The sequence below is a fragment of the Macaca fascicularis genome, chromosome 9 (assembly GCF_037993035.2).
Source record: "Macaca fascicularis isolate 582-1 chromosome 9, T2T-MFA8v1.1".
NCBI classification, from domain to species: Eukaryota; Metazoa; Chordata; class Mammalia; order Primates; family Cercopithecidae; genus Macaca; species Macaca fascicularis.
The window spans coordinates 57,721,277-57,733,364 of record NC_088383.1 but is presented as its reverse complement, the minus strand read 5'-3'; the positions used below and the strand labels follow the sequence as shown (position 1 = coordinate 57,733,364).

The 12,088-nt window shown below is 45.3% G+C and overlaps 1 protein-coding gene across 48 annotated transcripts in view; it reads left to right on the top strand.

Moving 5' to 3' along the window:
* The window catches only part of ARHGAP22 (Rho GTPase activating protein 22), a 210,414-nt gene that overhangs the window by 131,527 nt on the left and 66,799 nt on the right, over nucleotides 1-12,088 (top strand). The gene's annotated exons all lie outside the window — the stretch shown is intronic.

Genomic DNA, 12,088 nt, shown 5'->3' with positions numbered 1-12,088 from the left:
ACTGACTGAAATGATCCCTGTTGATCGTTGGGGACATAGTGGTGCATGCCTTTCCTGCAGCGCTCCCTAAACTCACTTGACCCTAACACTCACCTGCCGCGCTTATTAAGCATGCAGATTCCCAGGCCCCACCCTGGCCTGCTGGATAGGCTCTGGGGAAGGCCTTGGGAAACTGTGTGTTTAAGGAGTTCCCCAAGTGACTCCTACGGCCAGGTGAGTCTGGGAAGCCTTGCCTGTAAACTATATAGGGTAAGGCAGGCTCTGCTAGAATGAGCACCAGGTCTTCCTTCCTCCGATAAGTGTATTCTGCATCCAGATACAGAAAAGGTCAGACAGCTTTCGACCTTGTCCGGGTGAGAATGTACAGGCTGGTTTCACAAAGGGTTTGAAGTAGCTTATAACATGTATAATACTTAACTATTTAAAAACCTAAACAGGACCTTACATTTACACAGGAAGTAGACAGGTCAAGGGAAAATGGAGCCCAGGTAATCTGGCCATGAGGTAGGATCTGTGGTTGAGCCTCTTTGCAACCAAAACCAAGTGAAAAATATGAGTGCTGTAGTTGCAAGGTTCTCATTGTCCCAAAGCAACAGTTTTCTCGACTTCTGATTGTAGAAAGAATGAAAAAGAATTTTGCACATGAGGCTTCATTCTTGGAAGCAGGGGCCAAGAGCCCTGTGTGTGGTGTCTTCACTATGACAATAGCTAGGGCTGCAGTAGGATTCAGAGGGCAATGTCTTGCTGCATGCTCCCCGAGGGCAGGTCAGAGCCCAGGATTTCACCCCCGCCAGGGCCTGGACAAGCAGCTTTAGTCTCTCCTGACCCCTCCTCAGTAAACATGGCAAAGGGTATCCCAAAAGCAAGGGTGGGTTTACAAAGTCTTGGTTAGGGAGGACATAGACTCATTAAGCAGCCCCAGAAGCCAGGGGCACCTCCTCTTTCTTAGGTCTGTCCTCTGGAGCTGTGGACCCCCAAGGCCAGCTGCTGGCTTCACCAATCCAGATAAGGAACAAGCCTGGTCCAGGAGTGTTCCCCAGCTTGGCCCTACCCTCCCACCCACCCGAGAGACGGCTGGCCACAGCAGCCTGGGAGTAGGCACTGAGTCTGAAGTGCCTACAAGGTTCTGCAGCCCATGGAAGTTAGCCAAACTGGCCAAGTGTGTGGGGAGCACTGTGGTGCCAGAGTGGATGACCAGCCACTGCCTGGCAGGGAGGAGAGAACCCATGCAATTGTTGGAGAGTCTGTGGTTCAAGGAAGACAGATGTTTGATCTCTTAGTGTACAAAATCTCCAAGGTTTTAAATGCTGCAGGCTCACTTAACAAATTTGAACCCTTGTGGCCAGGCTGGCTGGGTGGTGGACAGTCTGAACCATTGTTCACAATTAGTTCTGCAATAAACACGGGAGGGGTTATTTGGTCAAATAATCTTAGACATCAGGATTTATGAAAGTTTGGAGGATTTTTCACAGCAAACAGAGCCTTTGCCACACTGGCACAGTTGTGCCCGCTAAGTCAGGTGGATTGTAGGTATGGCCTTCACACCTTTGCCTGAGGAACCTTCTTTTCATAGAACATTTCACGGCACCCATATGTGTGGACACACTTTGAGAAACGCTGCTTTGGACATTAAACTGTTCAGTTGTAATAGCAGTAACACAGTATGTCTGTGTATGTATCCGTGTGTGTTTAGCTCTTGCCACCCACCTAAGGAGCTATCTGACTCTCTAGCCTAGAGATGTGTATGTACATTTAGAGAGTCCATTAATCATTGATATCATTTCAATTAAAGCAACAGCTAAGACAATTGTTCTTATTGATTTCATTCTTGGATGTTTCTGAATCAAACTCTTACAACAGAACATTTTTGCATGTTTGTCCCTGTGTAAAAATCTACTTGATAAAGTAGAAAAGCTCAAATATTCTATAATCTCATGAAGAGAGCAGCAAAAATATATCAAGAGCCAGAGCCACATTAGTAGGTGTCATTATCGTGCATTTAAAACCCAAATCCTGGGCTTTATCCAGAAGCTCCTTGATCTCCTGCTGGCTGCAAAGCTGCAGGTGGGCACAGTGGGTCTGGGGAGGGATTGTTGCGTGCCTTTTTCGGGGGGAAAGGGTATGATATGCTGTGGCGTTAATCCCACTTAATATCATATGCAAGATAGGTTGTCACACATAGAGAACTCCTGGGTTCCAGGTGCTCCCAAAAAGCTGAAAGGTCAGTGAGCAGGATCTGATTTGTAGAGGATGAGCCTCCCCTAAAAGCAGAGGGCTCATGTACTTGTCTGAACTCTGAGGGTATTGTTTCTGGGGCATGTTTCCAGATGCATCTGTATTTAGAGCTCTGTGATGGGTCTGTCTGGTGGCAAATTTCATTTTCTTCAGCTTTGCATTGTTACCCAAGGTGGAGATTTGGAGGAAGAAGGTGGTACTGGAGCACAACATGGAATCAGCTTTTGTTCCAGGGTGGTGAGGGGCAGGAGCGGACTGGTAGGCCCTTAGATCCTGACACGCGCTCATTCTCTGCCACCGCTTCATCTCCAGCTGCCTCTGGAGCTCTTCGCCCCTCATCCTTCGCGCTGCTCTCAGCAGTAGCAGCTGTCCCTTGCCTTCTGGGGTTTTGCCCATGACGAGGTCCTGTGCTCTTCCCGACATCCTCACCCTCCCTCCCATCAACTCCTGTCAGCCCATAAACCTGTCTGAGTTGGTCATCCAAAAATTCAAAAATGAAACCAACAAGGCCAATTCCTTGTCCCCCTCTATGCTCCATAAGCCCTGCCTATTGTTCCTCCCCTCCATTCCCAGCACCAGGGAACAGCGTGCCCAGCCCTGACTCCCCTTTGTCCTCCTTCCCACTCATCCTGGCCCCGCTGTCAGGCTCTGCCTTGAATGAGGTCATCTGCACTGGACCAGGTGACCAATCCTGACGCTCTGAGCACCTCTGAGCCTACTCCCCCTTAGGCCCCTCCTGGGCTGCTGAGGGCTGCCTGAGGACTGTGGCTCCCCGAATGATGCAGCGGAACAGCAGAACTAGGGCTGAAGGCAGCCCTGCCCTGCCGGCTTTTGGCTGTCAATTTGTTCACCTTCTGAGCTGTCTCCCTCGAAGCCCTGATGACTGTGCTTGCCTCTAAACAAATGTCCCCGAAATTCCCCCTCCATGCTTTGCAGAGCCTGTCTGTGGCCTGCAGATCCAGAGCCCCTCATCAGACTCCAGTGCGGTCCTGCACTCCCACTGCCGCTTCTCCTGCTTTCCTGGCTCTGGACCCTGCCCTCTTCATTTCTCACAACCAAAGGCTGCTGGCTCCTGTGCTCCTGCCTTCAAGGCCACCGCAGCACCTGTGCATTCCCTCGTCGACTTATCACCTTGATGGCACTGCTTCTGGCTGGCCATCCTGTGTTCACCCTTGCCCCTTCTAGTCCACTGCCCAAGCCGGCATCTATCCACAGCTCTGGTGACACTATGGTCCTCCTCAAACCCCACTTTGGCCCCACACTGGCTGCAGAAAAGGCTCAGCTTCCCAGCCTTGGTGGCACTGTGTTCCCCCTTCCCCCTCCCAGGCTCCCCAGACCACGCAGCCTGGATCTCTCTGGTCTCCACACCACACCACTTCCTCTCAAGATGCCATCAAATGGGCCTGTGGGCAGCCGAGCTTGGGCAGGTGGCCTCTGCCACCTCTGAGCCCCAGACATCAGGTCCAGTTCATTTCATTCCCTTTGGTGCGGTGAGCCTGGGTCTGCCGCTTGTGATCACCTTGTCACCTATGTGGCCTGGCACCACACTGGCACAGAATCTGTACTTGTGAACACTAGCAAGAGCAGAGTATGGGCAGAGACAGGAAGCCATCGAGCTCACCTGCTGGCTCAACCCAGCCTATTGTTGGGTCACCCAACACCCAGCAGATCCTGGTGGCAGTTCACTGTGTTTATCACTGCATTGTAATAGATGAGCTCTGGGCATGGGTTCCTGCAGGCCCTGTGGCCCTTTGCTAGGGAACAAAGTATAGGCTCTGCCAGGCATGGGCTCACTGGGGTGCTCAGTAGCCAGGGTACAGAGGCCAGTGGGCCTGGGCAGGAATGCTGCTGCTGGTCTGGTGCAAGATGAGTGGACAGAGTGCCCTGCTCTGTCTTGGAGGAAGAGGGCAGGAGGCATGGCTGTCACTGACTGGGTGATAGGACTGGTTTTGCTGTTCCGCTGCAGCATTCAGGGAACCACAGTCCTCAGGCCAGCACAGTGGCTGCCTCCTGCTCTCCCATTCTGTCTCTGCTCCTGTCCCCAGGGGCCTGCACATTCTGATGTTCCTTGCTTGCTTGCTCGGCCCTCTGGCTGGCAAACTCATCAGAATCTTCAGTCATTTTCCTGGCTCAGGCCTGTGGCCCCTGGACACCTCCGTTGGATGTCTCCTGGGCTACAGATTGGCCAAAGCTAATCGGGCTAAAACTGAACTCTCAATTTCTTCCTCCTCCAATTTGCCATCCCCACGTCCTGCCAGTTCTATTTCCAAAGTGCACTTGAATCTTTCTGCTGTCTCTATGCTGTGCCAGCACCTGCGGCCCCATCTGCTGCAGTGGCCTCTCCCACGTGGACCCTCCCCAACTCCAGTCCCTTCTCCAGTAGCCAGTGTGGCTGTGCAGGTCACCTGCGGGGTCTCACTGCTCCCTACTTATGCATGCTCAGTGGTTCCAGCAGCAGTGACAGTTGATTCTCAGTGCCATTCACTGCCGGCCTTGTGGTCTCCAGCTCCCCACATCCCCATCCTCCTCTCACACGTGGCCTGCTTTTGCTTTCCTCATTTCTCGCTGCCTGAAGTCACCTTGCTCCTTGTTTGTCTGGGCCTAAGTGTCACTATTTCCTGAGAGGCCTTTTCTGACCCCTGTTATTTGCTCACTTGCCATTGTGTATTTTTCCTTTAAAACACTTACCATAATGTGTAAATATACATGTGTCATTACTTTGCACAATCTGTTCCCTCACTAAGTGAGTCAGAAGCTCCCTGAAGGCCAGGGCAGACTCTGTCTTATGCTTGCTGCTGGGAAGGCTGCAGGGGCCAGGCGAAGTGGCAGCCCTCATGTCTGACTTGATTTTGAAGGCACTGGTGGGCTGACATGGACAGATGTGAGGCCTGGAACCACATGCTGGGATGTGGTCGAGCCTTGCCATCCTGCAGGCCATGCTCAGGAGACTGAGCCTCGAGGCTTCTGGCCCCACTCCATTTCTCAGAAGGGCCGCTCTTTGTGACTTCTTCTCCACTCGGTGTCCTGCACAGCAGCCCTGGGGGTTTTTCAGAAAGGGAACCAGCATCCAGCAGAGAAATTTGGTTTCATTTCCTAGCCAGGCCTCCCCTTCACCCCTCTGAGCCTCTGCCCTCCCACCTGTAATGGGGACAGGCATGCAGGCCTCAAGACTGTCAGAAAGCCCAGCAGTCGTCCCAGCTCCCTGCCACTCAGAACCTCAGTTTCTTTAGTTTCTTTATCTGGAAAGAGGGAAACAGGCGTGACTCGATGATCTCTAGGTCCCTAGTGGCTTGAACCTTGATGTTTCCCCAAGGAAACCCAGAACTGCTGTTTGCACCTAGCAACAGGACACGAGAAGTCCTGGCGCCCCCTCCTACCTGCTTGGAGATGAGTCCTGTGGCCTTTCAGCTGGAGGATGGGGGCTCAACAGGGTCAACGCTGCTGGGGTCCAGGGTTAGGGGATTGGCTCTTATGGCTCCAGAGACGAACCAATCCTGGGGAAGCCCTAAATCCCTGACCTCGGCCCTTAGGGCAGCAAGCCTCCCGGAGAGCTTCAGAGGCCTGAACTCCTGAAGGGAGGAGGAAGAACAGGCTTGGAGGTGTGTTTTCTCATCTTGTTACTCTGTGGTCCTTGTACCTGTAGGGGACCCTCCTTCAGGAATCCTGGAACCAAAATGGGGAATATCTCAATGAAATGAACCCCTAAAATATCTCTGCCTATCGCCCACCCCCAGCCAGCTATGTAGGTAATGCTCATCCTGCCTAAGTTGTCTTTTGCTGGCTCTTCTCCTAAACATCCTATCACTGGACTCTTTTAAATAGCTGTATTGAGGTGTATTTTGTGTATTATAGAAATTAGTTCAATTGAATTGAATTTGAATTTATACAATTCAGCAGTTTTTAATATAGTCACAGAGTTCTGTAACTATCACCAAAGTCTAATTTTAGAACATTGTCATCACCCCGGAAAGAAACCCCATGCCCATTAGTAGTCACGTCTCATTCCAGAGACAACCCTCTCCGTATTCCCTTGTCCCCAGCCCTGCAGCCTAGACAACCATGAAACTATTTTCATATAATAAATATGTTGTATTTTTGTGATTAACTTCTTTCACTTAGCATGATGTTTTCAAGGTTCATATATGTATGGCTACTTCATTCCTTTTTAAGACTAATATTCCATAGTATGAATATACCACATTTTGTTTATCCATTCATCAGTAGATTTGGATTGTATTTTGCTAGTTTTTCTTGAGGATTTTTGTACTGTATTTATAAGAGATATTGGTCTGTAGTCTTGTATCTGTATTTATAAAAGACATTGGTCTGTATTTATAAGAGATATTGGTCTGTGGTCTTGGTTTTTGATATCAGAAGACTACTGGTTGCATAGGAGGAATTGAGAACTGTTCCCTCTCTTCTGTTTCTTGAAAGAGTTTGTGAACATTTGGTATTAATTCTTAAAATGTTCAGTAATACAGATTTTAAATTTCTTTTTCAGTTGGTTTTGGTAGTTTGTGCCTTTCTAGGAATTTGTCTCCTTTATCTAAGTCATCTAATTTGTTGGCAAACAGTTATGGGTTTTGTTTATTTATTTATTCATTTCTGAGACAGGGTCTTGCTCTGTCACCCAGGCTGGAGTCCAGTGGTATGATCATGGCTTACTGTAGCTTCGAACCTCTGGGCTCCAGCAATCCTCCTGCCTCAGCCTCCCAAGTAGGTGGGAGTTAAGCACATACCACCACACCTGGCTAATTTTTAATTAAAAAAAGTTTAGAGATGGGATCTCACTGTGTTGCCCAAGCTGGTCTCAAACTTCTAACCTCAAGCAATCCTCCTGTCTTGGCCTCCCAAAGTGCTGGGATTACAGGTGTGAGCCATGGTACCTGGCCACAAACTCTTTTTCATATTATCCCTTACAATCTTTTTTATTCTGTAAGTTTGGTAGTGATGTTCCCTATGTCATTCCTGATCTTAATAATTTTCTTTTTTTCTTGGTCAGTCTGGCTAAAGTTTGTCAAACTTGGTAATTTTTTCAAAGAACCAACTTTTGTTTTTATTGATTTTTAAATTTTTCCTATTTTTCTAGTTTTTTTGTTCTGTTTTTTGAGTTAAGGTCTTGCTCTGTCACGGAGGCTGGAATGCAGTGGCATAGCTAACTGATAACTGCAGTTAGCAATCATAGCTAACTGCTACATCTAACTCCTGGGCTCAAGCGATCCTCCTGCTTCAGCCTCTTGAATAGTTGGGACTACACGTCCCAACTCACCCTAAGTACCCAAAGATGCTAGCACAGATGCCACTGTAATCAGCTTCTTTGAGTATTTAGAAGGGAGTTGTTCAGTTTCCACATATTTGTGAATTTCTCAAATGTCCTTTTTCATTGATTTCTAATTTCATTCCTTGGTAGTCAGTGAATAGACTTTCAAACTTTGTTTTGGTTAATCCTTAAAAATTTTTAAGGCTTACTTTATGATTCAGTAAATGGTCTATCCTCAAATATGTTCTGTGTGCATTTGAGAAGAATGTGCATGCTGCTGTTATAAGGTGGAGCATTCTACAGTTGTATGTTAGGTCTGCTTGATTCCTTATGTTGTTAAAGTCTTCTGTTTCCTTGTTGATGTTCTGCCTAGTTTTATTTTTGAAAGTAGGATATCGAAGTCTCCAACAATTATTAAAATCTCCTCAGTTCTGTTTATTTTTGTCATGTGAATTATGGGGTTCTGTTTATAGGGTCATATATGTTTATAATTGTATTATCTTCTTTCTGCAACTACTCTTTTGTCATTATAAAATATTCATCCTCTTTGTGTCCAGTAACATTTTTGTTTTAAAGTCAATTTTGTCTGATATTTGTATACCAACTCTAGATCTCTTTTGGGTATTGTTTTTATGGTATATCTTTTCTCGTCATTTTACTTTCAACCTACTTGTGTTTTTAAATGTAATATGTCTCTTATAAGCAGTAATGGTTTGATTATTTTAAAAATTTATTGGCCAATCTTTGCCTTTTTGTTGGAGTATTTGTTCCATTTATATTTAATGTAAGTACTGATAATACAGATTTATGTTAGCCACTTTGGAATTTGTTTTCTATACATGTTATATCTTTTTTGTTCTGTTTTTCCATTACTGATTTCTTTTTGTGTTAAATAGAAATTTTCCAGCATGCCAATATAATTCCCTTATTGTTTCTTCACAGTATTTTTTAAAGTTATTTTCTTAGTGGTTATTCTGGGGATTACAATGAGCCTCTTAATTTAAAAAAATATAGTTCAGATTAATACTTTATTGGTTTATAGAAACTTTGCTCCAATATAACTTTGTGCTCCCTGCTGCCTGACTCATTTGTGCCATTATTGTCATACTAATTACATCTTTATGAATTATTGGAGTTTTGTAAGTATTGTTTTATGCAGTTGTCTTTTAAATAGAAGAGCTATAAAAATACATTTATTTTGTCTTTTATGTTTAATCATATATGTGCTCTTCATTTCTTAATGAGGATTTCAATGAACATCTAACGTCCCTTTTATTTTTCCTGAAGGGCTTCCTTTAGGATTTCTTGTAGGTCTGATCAGCTAGGACAAAGTAATGAATATTCTTGGTTTTTAGTTCTCTGAGAATGTCTTCTCCATTTATGAATAATGGTTTTGCTGGATGTAGAATTCTTAGTTGACTGGCATTTTTTTCTCTTTCAGTATTTTGAAAATGTTGTTCTATTGCCTTCTGGTTTCCATGGTTTCTGATGAGAAGTCGGCTGTTAGTTTTATTGAGAATCTCTTGTATTTTCTCTTGCTTTTTTCAAGATTCTTTGTCTTTGGACAGTTTGACTATGATATGTCTAGGTGTAAATCTCTTTTTTTCAACAAATTTGGGAAGTTTTAACCATCATTCCTTTACATATTCTTTCTACCCTTTTTTCTCTCCCATCTCCTTCTAGGACTCTCATTTTGTGTATTTTGGTACATTTTATGGTGTCCCATCAATCTCTGAGGTTCTGTTCATTTTTCTTCATTATTTTTTAGTTTCTGCACCTCAGACTGGCTATTTTCAATTAATCTATCTTCAAGTTCACAGATTTTTTTTCTTCTATAAGCTCAAATCTGCTGTTGAAGCCCAAATAGTGATTTATGTATTTCAGTTATTGTACTTTTAAACTCCAGAATTTATATTTGTTTCTTTTATAATTTTTATTTCTTTATTGACATTCTGTAATTGGTGGGACATCATTGTCACACTATGTTTTATTATTTAGATATACTTTCCTTTAGTTCTTTGAACATATTTACAGTAGCTGATTTGAAGACTTTATCTAGTAAGTATAACATCTAGGTCAAGGACAGTTTCTATGGACTGTTATTTTGTGTGGGTATGAGCCATACTTACCTATTTTTCCTGGGTATCTTATAATCTTTTGTTGAAACCTGAACAATGTAAATAATATAATGTAGCAACTCTGCAAATCAGATTTACCCTTCCTCCTCAGGTTGTTGTTGTAGCTATTTTGTTTAGTGAATTTCCTGAATTAAATCTGTGTTCCCTGTTGTATGCAGTTACCCAAGTCTCTTGGTTAGTTTATTGGTCAGCCAATGATTTGTCAGAAATATACTTAAGTGTCTTGAAGCAATAAGTCTTCTACCCTTTGATGAGAGTGTGTTTGCACATGTATGTGTGTGTGTTGGGGCATACTTCCATTGCTTAGGAAGTTTCTGACTCTGCCAAAGTCTTGCCTTCCTGCTTGTGCAGGGACTCAAAATCAGTCAGAGATGGGAGACAGAGGCCCTCTCAGGTCTTTCCTCTACAATGGCATAGCGCTGCACATGCATATGGCTTTCTGGATCTCTAGGATTATATCACAGGTTTTCAAAGCCCCTAGTGGATATCTCCTTCCCAAGATCTGTAAGTTTTGGCCAGCTCTTGTTTGCCCCAATTGGTATCACAGCTTTAGGCAGCTGTAATGTTAAGGAATTGCTGCTGTTTTTGACAAATGCCCTGGAATTAGATCTTTTCCTGCAGAGTGAGCTCTGAGTCAGATCAAATATGACAATGCTCTCTCAGTGTCTGTGGAAGCATGGGGGATTAAAAAAGAGGAGGGGGGAGAAAGAGAGAAAAAGCAATGCTCTGTAAAAGTGGCTTTTTTATGAAGTTGCAAAACAGATCAAATTTTTACAGTGCTCTAGGAATGAGACTCTTTGAGAAATGAATTCATATCAAGGTATATGAGCAAGTTTTCAAGGCTTCTCTAGATGGGGCCTTGTCCCCCTTACCTAATCTTTATCTAAATGCTAAGTGGTGACATGGAGGTGGGTTAAGGTACCTGAGGGCTTGGTCTCAAGGAAGCAGTGTGAAATGTTGGAAGGCCTGGAAGTTTGGAGCTGGGCTGACCCAATTCTGAATTCTGGCTCTGCCACCTACTGTTTGTGCAGCCTTTGGATGCATTGCTTCTCTGAGCCAAAGAGGGATACCTTTGTCTGTAAAATGGGATGCCTCACTAGGTTGTGTTAAGGGAAGAATTAAATTGGCCTCTGTGTGTAAGACTGTTAGCACACAGAAAATGTCCCAAAATGGAAATGATTATTATTTGGCTTGAGGCTTAGGTTAAAACACTAAAAAGTGATGAGACCAGTATTGTTTTGTTGAAATAAAAGCATTTTTAACACGTAAACATTATGTGTCAAGCCTGTTTTAAGCACTTTATATGTAGAGTTCATTTACTCCTCATACTAATCCTCAAGTGGACGTTATTAATTGTCCTGTTTTAGAGATGAGGACATTGAGGTGCAGAGTTTCCTGCCCAAGGCCACCCAGAGCTGGGATTCCCATGGGCTATCTGGCACCAGAGCCTGCACTCTTGTGTCTGTTTCATGTTCATACTACACAACTGAGAAGCCGGTGTGCACTTTGACAAATAACAATGGAGAACACCAAAAGACAGTAAGAAAAGCAGCATACGCCATTTGCCAATGAAACTGGCAAAAAAAGGCCTGGGACATCCCCTAGTCTATCCAATTTGGAAGAAGTTAAAGGTCAGATACAAACTTCCCCTTTGTGGCTTCAGCCTGGCCAGGTTCCTCTCTGAAAATCAGTCATGCATGGAGCCTGCTCACCACTGGAGTTCCTCTTGAGGTAGAGCCTGTCCCTGGAGCACCCTCCTCCCTGCCCCCTACGTCTGCTGAGACTGTTGTTGAGACTGGGGGCTAATTGAGGGAGGTGGTTAGGAACTGCTGTGCTTCAGCCTATCACAGTCAGATCCACCTGGGAACCCACAGTAGCGGCAGAGAGGACTTTTAACTCAGTGCTCACCTTGACAAGCCAGTTCAGTGCTGACCCTGACAGACCAGGGCCATGCAGGAGCAGGCAGCCCCACCCTGGGTTTCGTCCAGTCATTATGACTTGAACAGTCAACGATGTCATTATCAAGTATCTGGTGCATTCATGCCTGGCCCAACATGCACGCACCAATCCTCTGCTGGGGACTTCTGCACCACTTTGTTATGATGAGTCCTGGGCCCTATGGAGCCATTGTTGAGGATTTCCAGCAGCACCCAGTATGCATCAACAACTTCTGGAAGCAGAGAGTCCCTGAACCTTGGAGCAAGGAGAGATATTTGAGATTACGTTGTTTCTGCTTCCTCCATTTACCAATAGGGAGAGTCAGATGGAGAGAGGCCTGCATCACCCTCTGGGGCGCATGGCTTGTGTGGAGGAAGCAGCAACTCCTTGAGAGTTGAGGGTGCAGAATGAGGGCCAGTGTGGATGGCCTTGGGGTCAGGCCACCCTGGGCTCAAATCCTGACTATTGCTGTGCCACTGAGTATGTGCCTGAGCTCTCTGGGCCTCCGTCTCATGCT